Source organism: Cetorhinus maximus, chromosome 21, assembly GCF_964194155.1.
Source record: "Cetorhinus maximus chromosome 21, sCetMax3.hap1.1, whole genome shotgun sequence".
NCBI classification, from domain to species: Eukaryota; Metazoa; Chordata; class Chondrichthyes; order Lamniformes; family Cetorhinidae; genus Cetorhinus; species Cetorhinus maximus.
In genome coordinates this window covers 41,759,786-41,777,963 of record NC_135899.1, presented here as the reverse complement: position 1 = coordinate 41,777,963, position 18,178 = coordinate 41,759,786, and positions in this window count along the sequence as shown.

Sequence of the window (18,178 nt, the reverse complement as noted above, 5' to 3'; positions counted from 1 at the left end):
TTTGCATTTTCATTTAAAACTTCCTTGAAGAAAACCAAATCATATTGGTCATCCTGAGATGAGTAAACTGCAGCCCTCTGATGTCAATGAACGAATCTGGTTCTTCTGATGCCCATTTTCCCCAGATCGATGGAGTTGGATAACTCTTACTGACTCCCTCTGACCTGCTGTAACCTCTCATTCAATCTTGAGCCGTAATTGCCATCAGTCTGGCTCTTTCTCTGATTTCCTACTGTTATGATGTGGCAGATGATGTGTGCCAGGCAGATCAAATCCACAAAGGAAACTTGATCACGCGGTCACAACTGTTTTGCAATTTATATTTTATTTTGAGATGCGTGCCCTGAATTCAGAAGTAATAAGACTACCATGATTTGAGGTTTTTAGAAAACTAAATTAAACATCTAATAACAAAAGGAAAGATTTCAAGCACATACATAGGTTTACAAATTACTACTATAATAACTCCTAAAAACCCCTAATTAAACTGGGCTCCCAGTTACACCCCTGTTAAGGCAACAGTAAAAACAAATAGATTTAAACAGATCCAGGCAAAGCAACACAATTACCCTGGACAGGAGAATTCAAAGAGCTTCAGTTCCTGTGGACAGCAACTTGATGCACAGAGGCTGGAGGCTTTTCACATTTGTTAGATCTTAGAATGCTTTACTCCTTACACATAGCCTCATCTCCTTTATACGTGTTTCTTATTTTTTAATGCAAATTCCATTGTTCCGACATGTCCTTGGAACTTTAACCTTTCTCATAATATAAATCTTTTCATAGTACTAATTTTATCAATAACCTTTGGGAAAAATAAACACTGTTTGGCTTAGCTTCTTCTGGCTAGGTGTAACATCTTAACATCTCTTTGAAATTTAAACTAACCTAATTTATCTATAAATACAAATTTTCATCTCACCTCACATTCTAAAACTTCAGCCATGTTTACGTATTTAGCATTTCAAACCTAGCTTCTTTTTGATAACTCAGTCTCCAGACCGGCTGTCTCCACTTCAATTAAGTCCCACACGTACACACAAACACTATCCAAACCCCACTATTAACCCACTTTTACAATAAATCACAATATTATCACAATAATATATTTTCATGACACCCCCAAGCAATAGAACATCATAGAACGCAAAGATCAGATCAGAGCAGCGAAATACCTCAGTGTCTAGGAGGTTGCATCAGTTTGGATGTTGTGTTGGAATCCAGGGTAAACTCGGGCAACACAGCAGAAACCCAGTGGAATAACATTCCCAGCAACAGTCGGAATGAATTAACTGGGTAGTGAAAGTTCACCACAGCAATAAGAATAAGGATGTAACGTGAAGACAAATCCGTGCTCATTGGATTTCCAACATCTCTGGTAGGGATTTGACCCATTAGTACCAATGGTTCCACTGATGAAGACAACTGATCCATGCAAACTCTCACAGTCAATGGGGCAGCAAAGATCCACCACTGCTAAGTTTTTCCAGGTATTTTTGTTTTTGTTCAAGATCCATCACAATTGTAGAAACCCTGTGATCAGTCCCAGCATGACCAGCTTGAGGGAGCTGTGTTTATGCAGCATTCAGGCTGAAATAATGACACGCAGACTTGCTGTTTTGCTTAACCCTGAGCTCTCCTCATTGACCACCTGGGTTTCACCCTGTATAAAGGCTATATAGGCTAAACTCTGACATCTGCTTCCTTTCCTGTCCTTATGTTATCCCTAACTTTGCCAATCTCCATTGGCTCTCCAGTGCATTGAATTCACCTCTGCAACCTTCCCCAGTGTAGCACTACAACCACCTTCCACTCTACACACTTGTGCACCCAAACTCCATGTTTGGTGATAGAGCCTACAGCTTCATGACCTCACATTCTTGAACTCTGCAAATCTCAGCAACTCTGTTTGATCATCACTTGTGCTTATCCTGTGTCATCATAGATTCAATATGGAACAGAAGGAGGCTGTTTGGACCATCACATCTTTGTAGAGGAACCCAGTCAGTCACGCACCCACCCTGGTTCCCTGTAAGATTCTTTCCTTCAAGTGCCCATCCAATTTCCTTTTGAAATCACTAATTGTCACCACTTCCATCACCCTCATAGGCAGGGAGCTCCAGATCATTCTCACTCGCTGCATAAAAAATAATTCTTCCTCACATTCTCCTGCATCTTTTGCCCAAAACCTTAAATCTGTGTCCTGTAGTCCTTGCACCATCAGCTAATGGAACAGCTTTTCTTTATTTACCTTTCCTAAACCTGTTATAATCCTGTATACCTCCAAGAAATCTCCCCTCAAACTCCTGTCCTCCTAGAAGAAAAAACCCAACTTCTCCAACCTAACCTCGTAGCTAAATTCCCTCATCCTGAAAACCATCCTGGTAAATCTCTGCACCCTCTCAAGGACCTTCGCACCCTAAAGTGTGCTGCAGAACTGGATGCAATACTCTAGTTGTGGTCTAATTAGATCTTTATAAAGGTTCAGCATAACTTCCCTGCTTTTGTACTCAACGCCTCTATGAAGCCCAAGATCCCATATGCTTTGCTAACTGCTCTGTCGGTATCCTGCCACCTTTAAAGATCCACTTACATGAGCTCTTGGGTCCCCCTGCTCCTGCACACTCTTTAGAGCTGTGTTGTTAAGCCTATGTTGCCTCTCCCTATCCGTTCTGCCAAAATGCATCATCTCACTCTGCTCTGTATTCCATTTGTCATTTGTCTGACCATTGTGCTAGTCTGTCTAAGTCCTGTTGTAGTTGATCTTCAATGTCAGCCACACGTTCAAGTTTGGTATTGTGATGAAATCCAGTTGAGATCAGTGGGAAATGTGTGCAAGCTGTTCCCTGCGCTAGGTTTGGTTTCCTTTGGTTTCAAAGGTTTGAGACAGTCCCTAATTGAAAGAGAACCCAAAATCCCAGGTTTCTGGGAAAGATGGCAGTTGTGTGGTATGATGTATAACCCTGGATCCCTGACTGTGACACCAGACTGTGGCTTAGGTTGCTAAGGATACATAAGCTGGTGGGGGGGGGGTGCGGGAGAATAAAACAGAAAGCTGAGACATCATATTTCGGCCGGTAGAACAGTACAGTAAGAGCTGTGTGTGTGAGGCAGCTGAAAAGAATGAAACTGAAGACTGAGTTTGGCAGCTGTGATAATGAAACTGCTGCTTCAGTTTTTATTAGAACCAACCTTACCATGTACCAAGGTGTTACTGAGAGGTTGAAGGAAGGTGACTTTGGGAATCTACGCCATCAGGACTGAGCTAAGAAGGTTCTGCAGAAGTGTACACTTTTGGTGATAACTGTACCTGTGGAATTCAAAGTAAAGCTGTTGTCAGAGGCAACTTGAGGATTAAACCCTACATGCTGAAGAGGAGTAGAGCCCTAATGGAGGGAGAAAACGTTGCGAAGTTGGGACTGTGTGTGGTGCCATATCTTTGCCAAGGGGACTGCCAGTAAACCTGAGATCTATCTTTGTTGCATCAGCTACTTAAAGGGTAATTTATGGTTTCTATTGAATACAATTTGCCGGTTAACTTGTTTAGTTTAAGGTGATTTTGGTCAGATTGTTAAAGTAAAAGCTTAAACATTTTTTTGTTGGGTCATTTGGGACATTCAGTTCTTTCAGGTCGTTGGTCTCCACGGGGATCATATCATCAATAAATTTTGTAATTTTACTCTGTGTTCCAGTATCCAAGTCATTTACATATATCAAAAAACAGTGGTCCAAGCACTGACCATTAGGGAACACCACTGCCATCTTCTAGCCTGAAAAATAACGTTTACCATGACTTGCTGTTTTCTGTCCTTAAGCCAATTCTTTATCCAAGCTGACACTAACCCTCCTATTCCAATAGCCTCAATTTTGTTAACAAGCCTTTTACGTGGTGCCTTGTCAAACATTTTCTTAAAGTCCATATAGATGCCATCCACTACATTCTCTTCATCAACCTTCTCTGTAACTTTATCAAAGAATTAAATTAGCTTAGTCAAATATGGTCTGCCTTTTACAAATCCATGCTGGCAATCCTTGATTAGCTCAAACCTCTCCAAGTGCCTGTTATATTTTCCCCCTGAATATTGTTTCTAAACTGACTGACCTGTAGTTACTAGGACTGTCCTTAAACTCTTTCTTGAATAAGTGTGTCACATTTACCACTCTCCAATCCTGTGGCACCTCTGCTGTATCTAAGGAAATTTGGAAGATTATGACAAGCCCTTCCACTATTTCCACCGCCGCTTCCCTTAGCAATCTTGGGGTGCAAGCCATTCGGACCAAGCGACTTATCCTTTCTCAGCCCACTTGGCATTTCCATATATCCATTGGGTGGAATTTTACGATCCCATCGCAGCGAGGGCACAATGTAAAATGTGACGAGCTGTTCAAAACTCCATTCACTTCGGCAGGACTGTAAAACCCATCAGTGTAAGATCCTGCCCGTCACCTCTCCCATCTTCACTTCTACCATTATTTTTTCAGCATAGTGTTCCCAATTTTTGCACAACAAGATCCCACAGACAGATATGAGCTAAACAGCTATGAGGGCAGGCAGGGCCTCAGCTGAACATTCAATCTGAAAGCTCCAACAGTGCAGTACTCTTGAGTGCTACACCAAGCTGTCAAACCTAGATTATGTTCTCAAATCTCAGGACTGAGCCTTGAATCCACAACCTTCTCATGCCATTTCTGTTTTATTCTTTCACAGGATGTGGCCTTTACTGGCTAGGCCAGTGTTTATTGCCCATCCATAATTACCCTTGAGAAGGTGTTGGTGAGCTGCCGCCTTGAACTGCTGCAGTCCATCTGATGTAGGCACATGGTCGGGTTGGTGTGTGGCTTGGAGGGGAACATGCAGATGCTGGTGCTCCCATGCACCTGTTGCCCTTGTCCTTCTATGTGGTAGATGTCCTGGGTTTAGAAGATGCTGTTGATGGAGGATTGGTGATTTGCTGCAGCGCATCTGGTAGATGGTATGTAACTGCTGGCACTCTGTAAAGGGAGAGGATGTTCAAGGTGATGGACAGCATGCCAATCTAGCAGGCTGCTTTATCCTGGATGGTGTTGAACTTCTTAAGTGTTGTTGGAGCTGCACTTATCCAGACAAGTGGGGAGTATTCCATCACACTCCTGACTTGTGTCTTGTAGATGGTGGACAGGCTTTGAGGAGTCAGGAAGTGAGTTACTCCTCGCATGATTCCCAGCCTCTGACCTGCTCTTGTAGCCACAGTATTTATATGGCTAGTCCAGTTCAGTTTCTGGTCAATGGTAACCCCCAGGATGTTGACAGTGGGGGATTGAGTGATGGTAATGCCATTGAATGTTAAGAGGCAATGGTTAGATTCTCTCTTGTTGGAGATGGTCATTGCCTGGCACTAGTGTGGCACAAATGTTACTTGCCATTGACCTACAGCAAACACAAGAGCGATCCCACATACAAAGGGATTGAAGAAAGATTGAAATTGTAGCCTAGAGAGAGATTAAAGGGGAGGATGTGTTAAAAGTGTTAAATAATGTAAATAAGGTGAGTGCAGCATCCAATGTAAATTAGGCCATAGCATCAAAGGACAAGGAAATTCCACAGGATTATCCTCACCTCCTGCTTTGATGATAGGTTGGCAGAATGCTGAAAGTTTTACTTCAATTACTTAAAAGGATTATTATTTTGAATAATTGATGCTTATTTACATAATTTCATCATTCTACAATAACTTGCATTTTAGTCGTTTGATAGTACAGAACTTGAGTATTGCTGAAAAAAGACACTCTAGGCTTTTCGTCTTGCACTCATCAGGACATTCGCAAGAATACCTACATAAGGGGGAAAACAACAATTTATACTGTAAATGAAGAATGCCATGGAGAATGTACCACTGATGGTGACTGACAGTTAACTGCCAAGCATCGTTTGGAAATTTAAACCAGGCATCTTGACCCTGATTGGTCATTACCCTGAGCTTTGCCCTGAGGAATGAGTCAGTGAAAGGCTGTCACTTATTTTGTTTAGCTGAAACAGCGCAATGTATGTACATGTTCTTTCTGTCTGCAAAGGGCCCTGTGTATTAATGTATGTCGCTTCCAGTACACACAAATGTGCCACACTGCAAGCCCAACTGACAATCTTAAATTGGTTGTCAGCGTAATTCTTAGCACACTGAGGATTATTTAGCAAATGCTGTCCAATTGCAGAATCACATCTGATGTTGGATGCTGTTTTGAGTTTTGCAAGCACGGGCTGGTTGTGTACGGTCTGTACCCTGCCCGTTGTGAACAGCAGCTGGGACATGCTGTTTGATACGATCCACCAGTCTTGTAAATGATTTCAGCCAGGGAGGGGCAAGGCCTGTGTGCTCAATTGGGAAAAGGCACAGCTTGGTGTGCAGTGTGTGGTCATGGTTTTAATGTTACTGGCCATGGTCATGTCTGTCTTGGTACTGGGCTGCAGATGGGAGGGTCAGGGTTAGGGAAAGCATCTGCAGCAGGTAAAGGGGGAAGAGGTAATATAGAGGGGGGTATGTGAAACTTTCCTGTGGCTGAGTGGGGGGCTTCTCCTCTGTATGTGACCATCCACACAGCCTTGAGATGGGGTGAGGTGAGGTCCACAGTGGACACTGGGACATCTACAGTAATGGGTTCAGGTGGGAGGATTGGAATATCTACCACAATAACTATGGGATCCAGGATTACTGGGGGCAGGCTGGAGAACAACGGGAGGGAACTTAACCTGCACACCGTGGGGTTCCAGGAAGATTGGAGGGATAGTGACAGTAACAGAGGGAGTGTTGAAGCTAGTCTCGAAATAGAATCTGAGTACCACCGTCTTGTCCAATTGAAGTTATGGCGCAGTCAGAAATTAAAACTGTAAAAGAATTTGGATGGGAGGGGTTGGAGCCAGTGGGGGAGGAGCCCAGGGCTGCACTAGTGACCCCACTTTATGGGACAGCCTCTTACCTGCTTGAACTCAAGACATTAAAGTGAATTTGGAGCTGAGGTAAAAATTGAAGATCTCCTTGAGAAGGTTCCATTGGAGCCATTGCTATTTGCAGTGCTTTAAAGAGAGACTGCAGGACTGACTGGCCTCACAAAGCAATCGCTCCGTTTTAGTCTTAAACACATGGGGATGTGAAAATTGGGAATACAGGCAACCATTCAGGAAGCACAGCTGCTGTAGATATGGCAGATATTCAACGAAAGCCTCGAATGGGCTTTCTCCAATTACCATGGATAAGGGGCCAAAGGGCATCCAGTCACAACTCATGTGCAAGTAACCTTTAATCAGTATGTCACTTCTGAGATTGGAGGAGTGAGTTTGGTAAGGTGGCACATGTCATCATATCAAACCTTTTCCAAACACCGTGGGATTGAGATGTTATGTGTCAGGGTTGGTATGCAAACTCTGTGAGTTTGCACCTCAGCTACAAGGTTATATCAGCGACAAGGCTAGAAGTGCAACTGCAGCTAGATGTGATGAAAGTGGCATGTCGTTTGCAACTGGAAGCTTGACTATATTTTCCCATTATTTATTACTCTGTTATATCTATCATTCCACAGAAAATAGGAGGATACAAGAATGGATCCTGGGCTCAATGTTGCCTTTTTGATGGTGCATGTGGAATAGAGGAGGAGAAGGGCCTGGCGCTGCCGAATACAGCTTCAGGGTTCAGGGAACCTGAGGTTCAGGGCAGCCACAGCAACAACCAGAGGATGAGGAGGATAGGCCCAGACCATGGAGGCAACTCGCTAGACCGAGGGTCTGCAGGTGGGTGAGAGACAATGCTGTGTACGTCTAAACTTGTCCAGAGCTCTGGTGGATCACACCCAACACATTGTGCAGGAGGATCTAATGCCCTGTGGAGTCAGAGACTATCCCCTGCCAGTGTCCCTGAAGGTCACTGCCATGCTCAATTTCTTTGCCTGTAGATTGTTCCAGAAATCCACAGGGGACATGCGCAGCATCTCACAGCCCTCAGCACATAGATACATCAAGGAGGCGTTGGGTGCCTTGACAGTAAGGCTCATCATTATGGTGAGGTTCACAGTTGATGAGGATGGCCAGGCTGCTAGATTTAATGGGTTTGCAGCGATCTCAGGCTTCCTGAGAGTGCAGAGTGCAATCCTCTGCACCCTTATGGCTTTGAGAGCTCCATGGTAGCAGCCCCTGATGTTCATTAAAAAGAAAGGGTTCCACTCCATAAATATTCAACTGGTGTGTGATCATCGGAAGCACGTCATTCACGTTCATGCCAGGTACCCTGGGAGTTGCCATGACTCATGTATCGTGAGCCACTCCCGGGTGCCTCACATATGCGAAGGGCCTCAGTGAGTACAGGGTTGGCTGCTTGGGGATAAGGGGTACCTGCTCAAACAGTGGCTCATGACATCCTCAGGGTTCCTCGGAGGAAAGATACAACACAGTGCATAGCTCGACACGGTCCATAATCAAGGGGACCATTGGGAGATGAGGGTCAACTTCCACGTGATGAAGCCATGGGAGAAGCACAATGTGGAAGATGTGCCCATGACACATTGATAGCCACAAGGTTCCAGAAGGAGTAAGGTGCAGACAGTGGGAGACAGCCACATCCCTCCTGTCACTTAGCGCATTAAGGGATTTATAACCATTCACATCGACAGCAAGTTCTGCATTTAGACTCGCAACTCAACACTCAGGATTCATCAGGCCATGATCTCTGGAAAGTCAGCGGTGAAGCCTGTACGCGTTCGGCCTGGGGAGTGAAAGTCGACACAACAGCACTAACTTGGTGCAATCACAGCCGCCTTAATGAGAAACTACAGCGGCCAGTGAAATGAGCGCATGGTTGAAGATATCATCATGGTGTCAGGTCTTGTGCTTTGGCACTATCCCTGGGGAGGCACAACGGAGGCTATCCCTCCCTCACACAAATGTTGTCTCACAAACAATAAGGGTTACAACTTCATTCAGCACTCACTCCCAATAAAGATTTTGACACATCTCCCTGACATCACACAAGGGTCCAGTAACTTACTTGAGTAAGGTGTATCACATGAGTGTGAGGTTCACTAGGGGAGGCGATTACTGAGTGGGAGGATGGCTCACCCTCGCAATAAGAGGCCACATATATGAATATGCAGCACGCCTTCAAATGGCCAAATCATTCTCAGTGACATCAAATATATTTACCAAAATGCATGATTTACACAGCGATTGCACACCTGTAACCCAAAAGTGATGTTAATTTTTCTTAATTTTCCTAACCCTACCACTACGCCTGAGTGTAGCCCCGACATCGGCAGCAGAGGGGGAGGCAGCCTGCTGACTGCTACATCCTGATATCTGTGATGACCTTGGCAGACATCCTCTGGTGGCCCAAGGCTGAGAGGGCCCCAGCCTGATAAGGGTCACCTGCTCAGGGCAGACGCATCCTCCTCAGCCTGAGCAGCTGGAGTGGATGGGGCCACAGGCAGAGGGGATTTAGAGCAGCTGGACACCTTTGGAATGTCCTGAGTGGAGGCCCCCGGCATGTCTGGCTGATGCTCATTCTCCCTGTGGGTGCCTGAGGGCCCTCCCTGACTCCTTGAGGAGAAGGGGCACCTGGAGGGAGGTCAAGGTACCTCACCCCCTCCTCTCACCTAGTCGCTGATGGTACCCATCAGTGTGTGTGGCCATCTTGACAAGGCTGACATCGAAAGGATGTTCCCTCTTGTGGGTGAGTCCAGAACTATGGGGCACTGTTTTAAAATTAGGGGTCGCCCTTTTAGGACAGAGATGGGGAGAAATTTTCTCTCTGAGAGGACTGTGCGACTTTGGAACTCTCTGCCTCAGAAGGTGGTGGAGACGGGATCATTGAATATTTTTAAGGCAGAGGTAGATAGATTCTTGTTAGGCAAGGGAATCAAAGGTTACCGGGGGTAGATGGGGATGTGGAAATTGAAACACAAGAAGATCAGCCATGATCTTATTGAATGGTGGAGCAGACTCGAGGGGGCAAATGATCTACTCCTGTTCCTATTTCTTATATCCTTATGTTCTTAGTCAGGGCTGAGCTTAAATCCAGCAAAACCTGCTGGACCAAGGTCTCCATGGTGGTTGCCAACATTCCCATGGTGACCTCAAGGTGTTGGCATGTCGGAGACACAACATCAGACAGAACACAGACAGACTCGTTCATTCTTCGCTCCAGTTTGCTGAGTGACTCATGCGTCTCTGCCAGATTTTCCACCACCTGTCGCTGCATCTCCAGCATTGTGTTGGTGGCCACTCGCAGAGGCTCATCATCTGACTGGGACTCAGTAGGTGCCTGATCTCCAGCGGTCCTCCAAGTGCTAGAGACCTGGGCTGTCACTGCTTCCGACTGCTGTGAAGACGTGTCAGTGAGGTGTTCTCCAGAAAGTGATCCCGAGCCTGGTCTAGATCTATGAGCCACCAGGGTGTGTGTCTCTGTGCTGGTGGAGGGTGCAGGTGAACACAGCGATGGATCTTCCTCTGATGGCTCCTCAGCTTCATCCGCTGAGGTGGCTGGAGCTGGGGCTTATGTTGGCCCTTCTCCTCTGCCTGGACCTGCTGGTGCCTGTGAGAGAGAGAAGAGAGATTTAGTTCGTGAGCAAGCAGAATACAAGATTGCGCGTCTCTCACTGTGAACTTTAGGCGGTGATGAACTCATGGAGGGCTCATCCATATAAAGCTTGTTATGGACAAAGATGTTCCCAACATGTTCCCTCTAGGGTGATAGGAAGGAGTAATAAGCCCAGAGAACCATGGATGACCAGAGTTTTTCAGGATAAGATGAGAAAGAAAAGACAGGTAGAAGGGAAGCAAATCAGCGGAGGCATTACTGGAGTACAGAAAATGCAGGGTGGAGCTTAAGAAAGCAATTAGGAGAGCAAAGAGGGGATATGAGAAAGCTTTGGCTGGTAAAAGTAGGGAAAGTCCCAAAATATTCTATAAGTATATCAATGGGAATAGGATAACCAGGGAAAGAGTAGGGCCCATAAGGGACCAAGGGGGCAATCTATGGGTGGAGCCAGAGGACATTGCTAGAGTGTTGAATGAATACTTCTCATCTGTCTTCACCCAAGAGAATGAGGATGAAGGTATCGAACTTGGGGAGAGAGACTGCGAGGTTCTTAAGCAAATTGATATAGGGAGTGACAAGGTATTGGAGGTGTTGGCAGGCTTAAAAATGGACAAATCTCCAGGTCCGGAAGACTTGTGTTCCAGACTGCTGAGGGAGGCAAGGGAGGACATTGCAGGGGCTCTGACCCAAGATCAAAAATAGGATAAAAGCTGGGGATAACACAATGAATAAAAATGGAAATAAATTTTTAAAATAATATTAATAAAAATAAATGGTAAAAGTAAATGAATAAAAATTTTAAAATAAAAATGAATATTGAAAAAAGGGGATCAAAAAGGGGTAAGGATGGAGGAGAGAGTTCGTGATCTGAAGTTGTTGAACTCAATGTTAAGTCTGGAAGGCTGTAAAGTGCCGAATCGGAAGATGAGGTGCTGTTCCTCCAGACAAGCTGGCACTGGAAAAATTTATCAATTTTGCTTCCAATTTCCACCCTCCATCACTTTCACATGGTCCATCTCTGACACTTCCCTTCCCTTCCTTGACCTCTCTGTCTCAATTTCTGGTGATAGACTGTCCACCAATATCCATTACAAGCCTACCGACTCCCACAGCTACCTCGACTACAGCTCCTCACACCCCACTTCCTGTAAGGACTTCATCCCATTCTCTCAGCTCCTTTGCCTCCGTCGCATCTGTTCTGACATTTCTTCCTTCTTCCTTAACTGAGGTTTCCCACCCACGGTGGTTGACAGGGCCCTCAACCATGTCCGGCCCATCACCCGCGCATCCGCCCTCACACCTTCCTCTCCCTCCCAGAAACATGATAGGGTCCCCCTTGTCCTCACTTATCACCCCACCAGCATCCGCATTCAAAGGATCACCCTCCACCATTTCCACCAACTCCAGCATGATGCCACCATAGCTTCCCTTCATCCCCCCGGCGGCATTCCGCAGGGATCGTTTCCTCCGGGACACCTTGGTCTACTCCTCCATCACCTCCTACACCTCAACCCCATCCCACGGCACCTTCCCATGAAATCGCAAAGGCGCAACACCTGCCCCTTTACTTCCCCTCTCCTCACCATCCAAGGGCCCAAACACTCCTTTCAAGTGAAGCAGTACTTCACTTGCACTTCCCTCAATTTAGTCTACTGCATTCGCTGCTCCCAATGCGGTTTGCTCTACATTGGAGAGACCAAACGCAGACTGGGTGACCGCTTTGCGGAACACCTTCGGTCTGTCCGCAAGAATGACCCAGACCTCCCTGTCGCTTGCCATTTTAACACTCCACCCTGCTCTCATGCCCACATGTCTGTCCTTGGCCTGCTGCATTGTTCCAGTGAAGCTCAACACAAACTGGAGGAACAGCACCTCATCTTCCAACTAGGCACTTTACAGCCTTCCAGACTGAATATTGAGTTCAACAACTTCAGACCATGAACTCTCTCCTCCATCCTCATCTCCTTTTTTATCCCCTTTTTTAATATTCATTTTCATTTAAAAAATTTTATTTATTTATTTATTCATTTTATTCCATTTATTTTTATTATTATTATTTTTAAAATTTATTTCCATTTTTATTCATTGTTTTATCCCCAGCTTTTAACCTATTTTCGATCTTTGTTCCTACCACTGTCCCCTCCCCCCTCCCCACCCCCACAAGGACCATCTGTCACTTGTTCGTGTTGTTCTTTCCAGAATGCTTACCCTTGTCCTGCTATTATCACATTCTGCTTTCTGACCTTAATGCCACCATCAGCACCTCCTTTAGCCAGCACCACTATCATTAACACCCCTTTGACCTTTGATCCATGACATCTCTGGCAATCTCTCCTTTGCCTCCACCTCTCACTGGCCTTCTATCCAGCTTCACCTGCTCCACCACCCCCACCTTAAACAGTATAAATTTAATCACATTTCTACTTCCATTTAAATCTGTCTTTTTCTCCACAGATGATGTCAGACCTGCTGAGCTTTTGCAGCATTTTTTGTTTTGGTTACTAGGTTGCTGGGAGAGGCGGATCCCGTCTTCCCCACAAGAGCGATCCTGGTCCTCCCCAGCCAGCTCAGCGGCATCCTCCTCGAATTTGGAGAGCTCTCTGATGTTGGCTATCCCCCCAGCCGTCTGGGATTTCCCTCTCCTGTTGTGGGCAAGCTTGGACTGCATGAAGACAAAAGGAAGGAACGTGATGAGAAGGGATGGTGCAGAGGTTGGGAAACATCCAAGCCTTCCGTGTGTGGTTAGCCCTCCCCAGAAAGGGCTGAGGATGGAGTTTGTGCAGCATGATAGGTGAGATGGCGAGACAATCAATGGTCATATGTGACCCACACTAATGTTGTGTAAGATCCCTGAAGAGTGTAAGCCTTTGAGTACATGATGCCATGATGAAAGTTTGACATTGGAGGGGGTTGAAGGATGCCTTACCCTGGCGGAGCAGATGAGGTCAGTCATCCTCTTCCTGCACTGGATGGCATTGAGGGGGCAGTTGCCAGCTGTGATGACCTGACTTGCTATGGCCTCCCAGACCAGAGAGATAAGCCTGGTGTGCTTCATGGAGCCACCCCTGGGGTACAGCACATCCCAGTGTTGGTGTATTCCTCTTATCAATGCCTTGGAATTGTGGCTGATCCTCAGGGCAGCTTCCTCTTCTCCTGCTTTGCAGCCATCTCTGTGGGTCTCCTGGAGACAGCTAGGCTGGAGAGAGTAAGATGTGTGTGCTCAGGTGGCATTTAAATACGGCACCCGAACCTTCAACCTCATCAGCTAACAGCGGAGCGGACTAATCAGTTCCCGACCCACCAGTGATTCGGTCTGATACTTGCCTGTGCATAATTAATGAGCTTCCAAGCACGGAATCGGGCGCGAGTTCCCACCATTCCAACCAACAGGAAATGCACTGTGGAGCCCGCCTGCCACGGCACTTAGTTTCAAAAATAGAAGCTTCAGCCCTGTGTGCGAGCAATTACCAGAATGGGCTCAGCTAGAGCCTTCGCTCTGTGCATTTTTGTGATCTCTGGTGGAAAGCTAACTTAAATTTCCAATCGGGTTTTATAGAGGGACTGAGTGGGTGTGATGGGCGAGGGGGCTAATGGGGCAGGATTCTACACATCAGTTCCATACTGAGCAGGCTCTGCTGATGATTGGAGCTTTTATCAAATGGATGACAGTAACATTATTCAGAGGAGCCAAAGCTGAAAAGAGATTGTTGAAATCTGGCTTGGAGGGTGAGGTTAAGCAATCTGTCACAAATTTCCATTTTCCCATTATGAGCAAAGATCAGAATCTACCTTCACCACAGAGTGAAATGAGGAACTGCAGCAACTGAATGACTGTTAATTGCTAAACTCTTCAGGACAGGAGAAATGTTGTGACAGAAGCTCCCAGCAGGCAGACGGGGCTAGAAAAGCATTCAGGGATGCACCCCGCTATGTTCCACCTCCCTCTAGTACCCAACTGAAACACGCAAAACCAATTCAAACACAGGAAATATGGCCTCACTGCTGAGCCCTGTATTGCAGATGGATCTGTGCAGCTCTGGTTGGAGGCATTGCACAAGATATGATCATGTGACATTCTAACTACATAACATCTGACCATGTAATGTTTGACCACAGGACATTTGATCACGTTGCTGAAGCATTTGCTACAAACTTCATCCAGAAGTGTCGAGTGGATGATCCATCTCATCCTCCTCCGGTGGTCCCCAGCATCACAGATGCCAGTCTTAAGCCAATTCAATTCACTCTATGTGATATCAAGAAACAGCTGAAGGCACTGGATACTGCAAAGGCTATGGGCCCTGACAATATTCTAGCAATAGTACTGAAGACTTGTGCTCCAGGACTTGCCGCGCCTCTAGCCAAGCTGTTCTAGTACAACAATAACACTGGCATCTACCCGGCTATGTGGAAAATTGCCCAGACATGTCCTGTATACAAAAAGCAGGACAAACCCAACCCAGCCAATTACTGCTCCATCAGTCTACTCTCGATCATCAGTAAAGTAATGGAAGGGGTCATAAACAGTGCTGTCAAGCAGTACTTGCTTAGCAATAACCTGCTCACTGGCGCAGTTTGGGTTCTGCCAGTGCCACTCAGCTCCTGACCTCATTATAGCCTTGGTTCAAACATGGGTAAAAGAGCTGAACTCCAGATGTGAGGTGAGAGTTACTGCGCTTGTCATCAAGGCAGCATTTGACCGAGTGTGACATCAAGGAGCCCTAGCAAAACTGGAGTAAATGGGAATCAGGGGGCAACCTCTCCACTGGTTGGAGTCATACCTAGCACAAAGGAAGATGGTTGTGGTTATTGGAGGTCAATCACCTCATTTCCAGGACATCACTGCAGGAGTTCCTCAGGGTAATATCCAAGGCCCAACCATCTTCAGCTGCTTCATCAATAATCTTCCCTCCATCATAAGTGGGAATGTTCGCTGATGATTGCGCAATGTTTAGCACTGTTCGCGACTCCAGGTAAAGAAGCAGTCCATCTCCAAATGCAGCAAGACCTGGACAATATCCAGGCTTGGACTGACAAGTGGCAAGTAACATTCACACCTCACATGTGCCAGACAATGGCTGTCTCCAAAAAGAGAGAATCTAACCATTGCTCCTTCACATTCAATGGCATTACCATCACTGAATCCCCCACTATCAACATCCTGGGGGCTACCATTGACCAGAAACTGAACTGGACTAGCCATAAAAATACTGTGGCTACAAGAGCAGGTCAGAGGCTGGGAATCCTGCAACGAGTAGTTCCAGGATTTTGACCCAGTGACAGTGAAGGAACGGTGATTTTTTCCAAGTCAGGATGGTGAGTGGCTTGGAGAGGATCTTCCAGGTGGTGGTGTTCCCATGTGTCTGCTGCCCTTGTCCTTCTAGATGGTAATGGTCGTGGGTTTGGAAGGTGCTGTCGAAGGAGCCTTGGTGAGTTGCTGTAGTGCGTCTTGTAGATGCTGCCACTGTGCATTGGTGGTGGAGGGAGTGAATGTTTGTGGATGGGGTGCGAATCAAGAGGGCTGCTTTGTCCTGGATGGTGTCTTGCTTCATGTGTGTTGTTGGAGCTGCACTCATCCAGGCAAGTGGGGAGTATTCCATCATACTCCTGACTTGTGCCTTCTAGATGGTGGACAGGCTTTGGGGAGTCAGGAGGTGAGTTACTCACCGCAAGATTCCTAGCCTCTGACCTGGACTTGTAGCCATAGTATTCATATGGCTGGTCCAGTTCAGTTTCTGGGGAAATGGTTGAAATCCTTGAAAGTTGATAAGTCACCCGGGCCAGATGGATTGTTTCCGAGGTTGCTGAAGGAAGTCAGGGGATGCTCTGAGGATGATATTCCAATCTTCACTAGATACAGGGGAGTTACTGGAGGACTGGAGAAATGCAAACGTAGTTCCATTGATTAAAAAGGATTAAAAGGAAATACCAAACAATTATAGGCCAGTTAGTCTTACATCGGTGGTGAGCAAATTAGTAGAATCAATCCTGAGAGATAGGATTAACTGTCATGTGGAAAGGCGTGGACTAGTCAGGGATGATCAGCATGGATTTGTTAAAGGAAGGTCTTGCCTCACAAATTTGATTGAATTCTTTGAGGAAGTGACAAGAAGGGTTGATGAAGGTAGTGCAGTGGATGTTGTGTACATGGATTTTAGCAAGGCATTTGACAAGGTCCCACATGGCAGATTGGTCAGGAAAGTAAAAGCCAATGGGATTCAGGGTAGTGTGGCAAACTGGATAAAAGGTTGGCTTTGTAACAGGAAACAAAGGGTAATGGTTGATGGATGCCCTTGCGAATGGAAAGTTGTCTCAAGTGGTGTTCCACAGAGCTCAGTGTTGGGACCCTTGCTGTTTGTGTTATATGTTAACGATTTAGACGTGAATTTGGGGAGCACGATTGGGAAATTTGCAGATGACACAAAGATTGGCCGAGTAGTGGATAGTGTAGAGGATAGCCATAATCTCCAAAACGATACAGATGGGTTGGTGGAGTGGGTAGTAAAGTGGCAGATGGATTTTAACATAGAGAAGTGTGAGGTCATACATTTAGGGAGGTCAAACAGTTACAGGGATTACAAAATAAATGGGAATATACTAAGAGGGTTGGATGAAGTGAGAGATCTTGGCGTACAAGTACACAGGTCCCTGAAGGCAGCAGTTCAAGTAGACAAGGTTGTAAAGAAGGCATATGGAATGCTCTCCTTCATTGGCAGAGTTATAGAATATCAAGTAAGGATATAATGTTGTAACTGTATAAAACACTGGTGAGGCCACAACTGGAGTATTGTGTGCAGTTCTGGTCACCACATTACAGGAAGGATGTAATAGCTCTGGAGAGAGTGCAGAGGAGGTTTACAAGAATGTTGCCAGGGTTAGAAAAGTGTAGCTACGAGGAGAGATTGGATAGGTTGAGGTTATTTTCCTTAGAACAAAGAAGGCTGAGAGGTGACTTGATTGAGGTGTACAAAATTATGAGGGGAATAGATAGAGTGGACAGGATAAAATTGTTTCCCTTGGTGGAGAATTCTAGAACCAGGGGACATAGATTCAAGATAAGTGGCAGAAGGTGTAGGGGGGACATGAGGAAGAACTTTTTTACGCAGAGGGTAGTGGGTGTCTGGAATTCTCTGCCCAAGTTTGTGGTAGAGGCAGAAACTCTAAACTCTTTTAAAAAGTACCTGGATGTGCATCTAAAGTGCTGTAAACTGCAGGGCTATGGGCTGGGTGCAGGAAGGTGGGATTAGAAAGGGCACCTGGGTGTCCTCGGGCTGGCATGGACAAGATGGACTGAATGGCCTCCTTCTGTGCTGTAACTTTTCTATGGTTCTATGGAAATGAGATAGATAACAGGGATTGAATGAGGTGGATAATGGGGATGGAATAGGGGATATTGGGGATTGAATGAGATGGATGATGCAGGTGGAGGGTGAGAAAGACACTAGGAATGGAAAGCGAGGAAGCTATTGGTTATGAAAGGTGAAATGGATACTCGAAATTGGTGAAATGGATATTGGGGATGGATGGTAAAATGGTTACTGGGGATTGATGGTGAGATGGTAATTTGGGGTGGATAATGAGATGGTTATTGGGGATAGATGGTGAGAATGCTTAATGAAGTG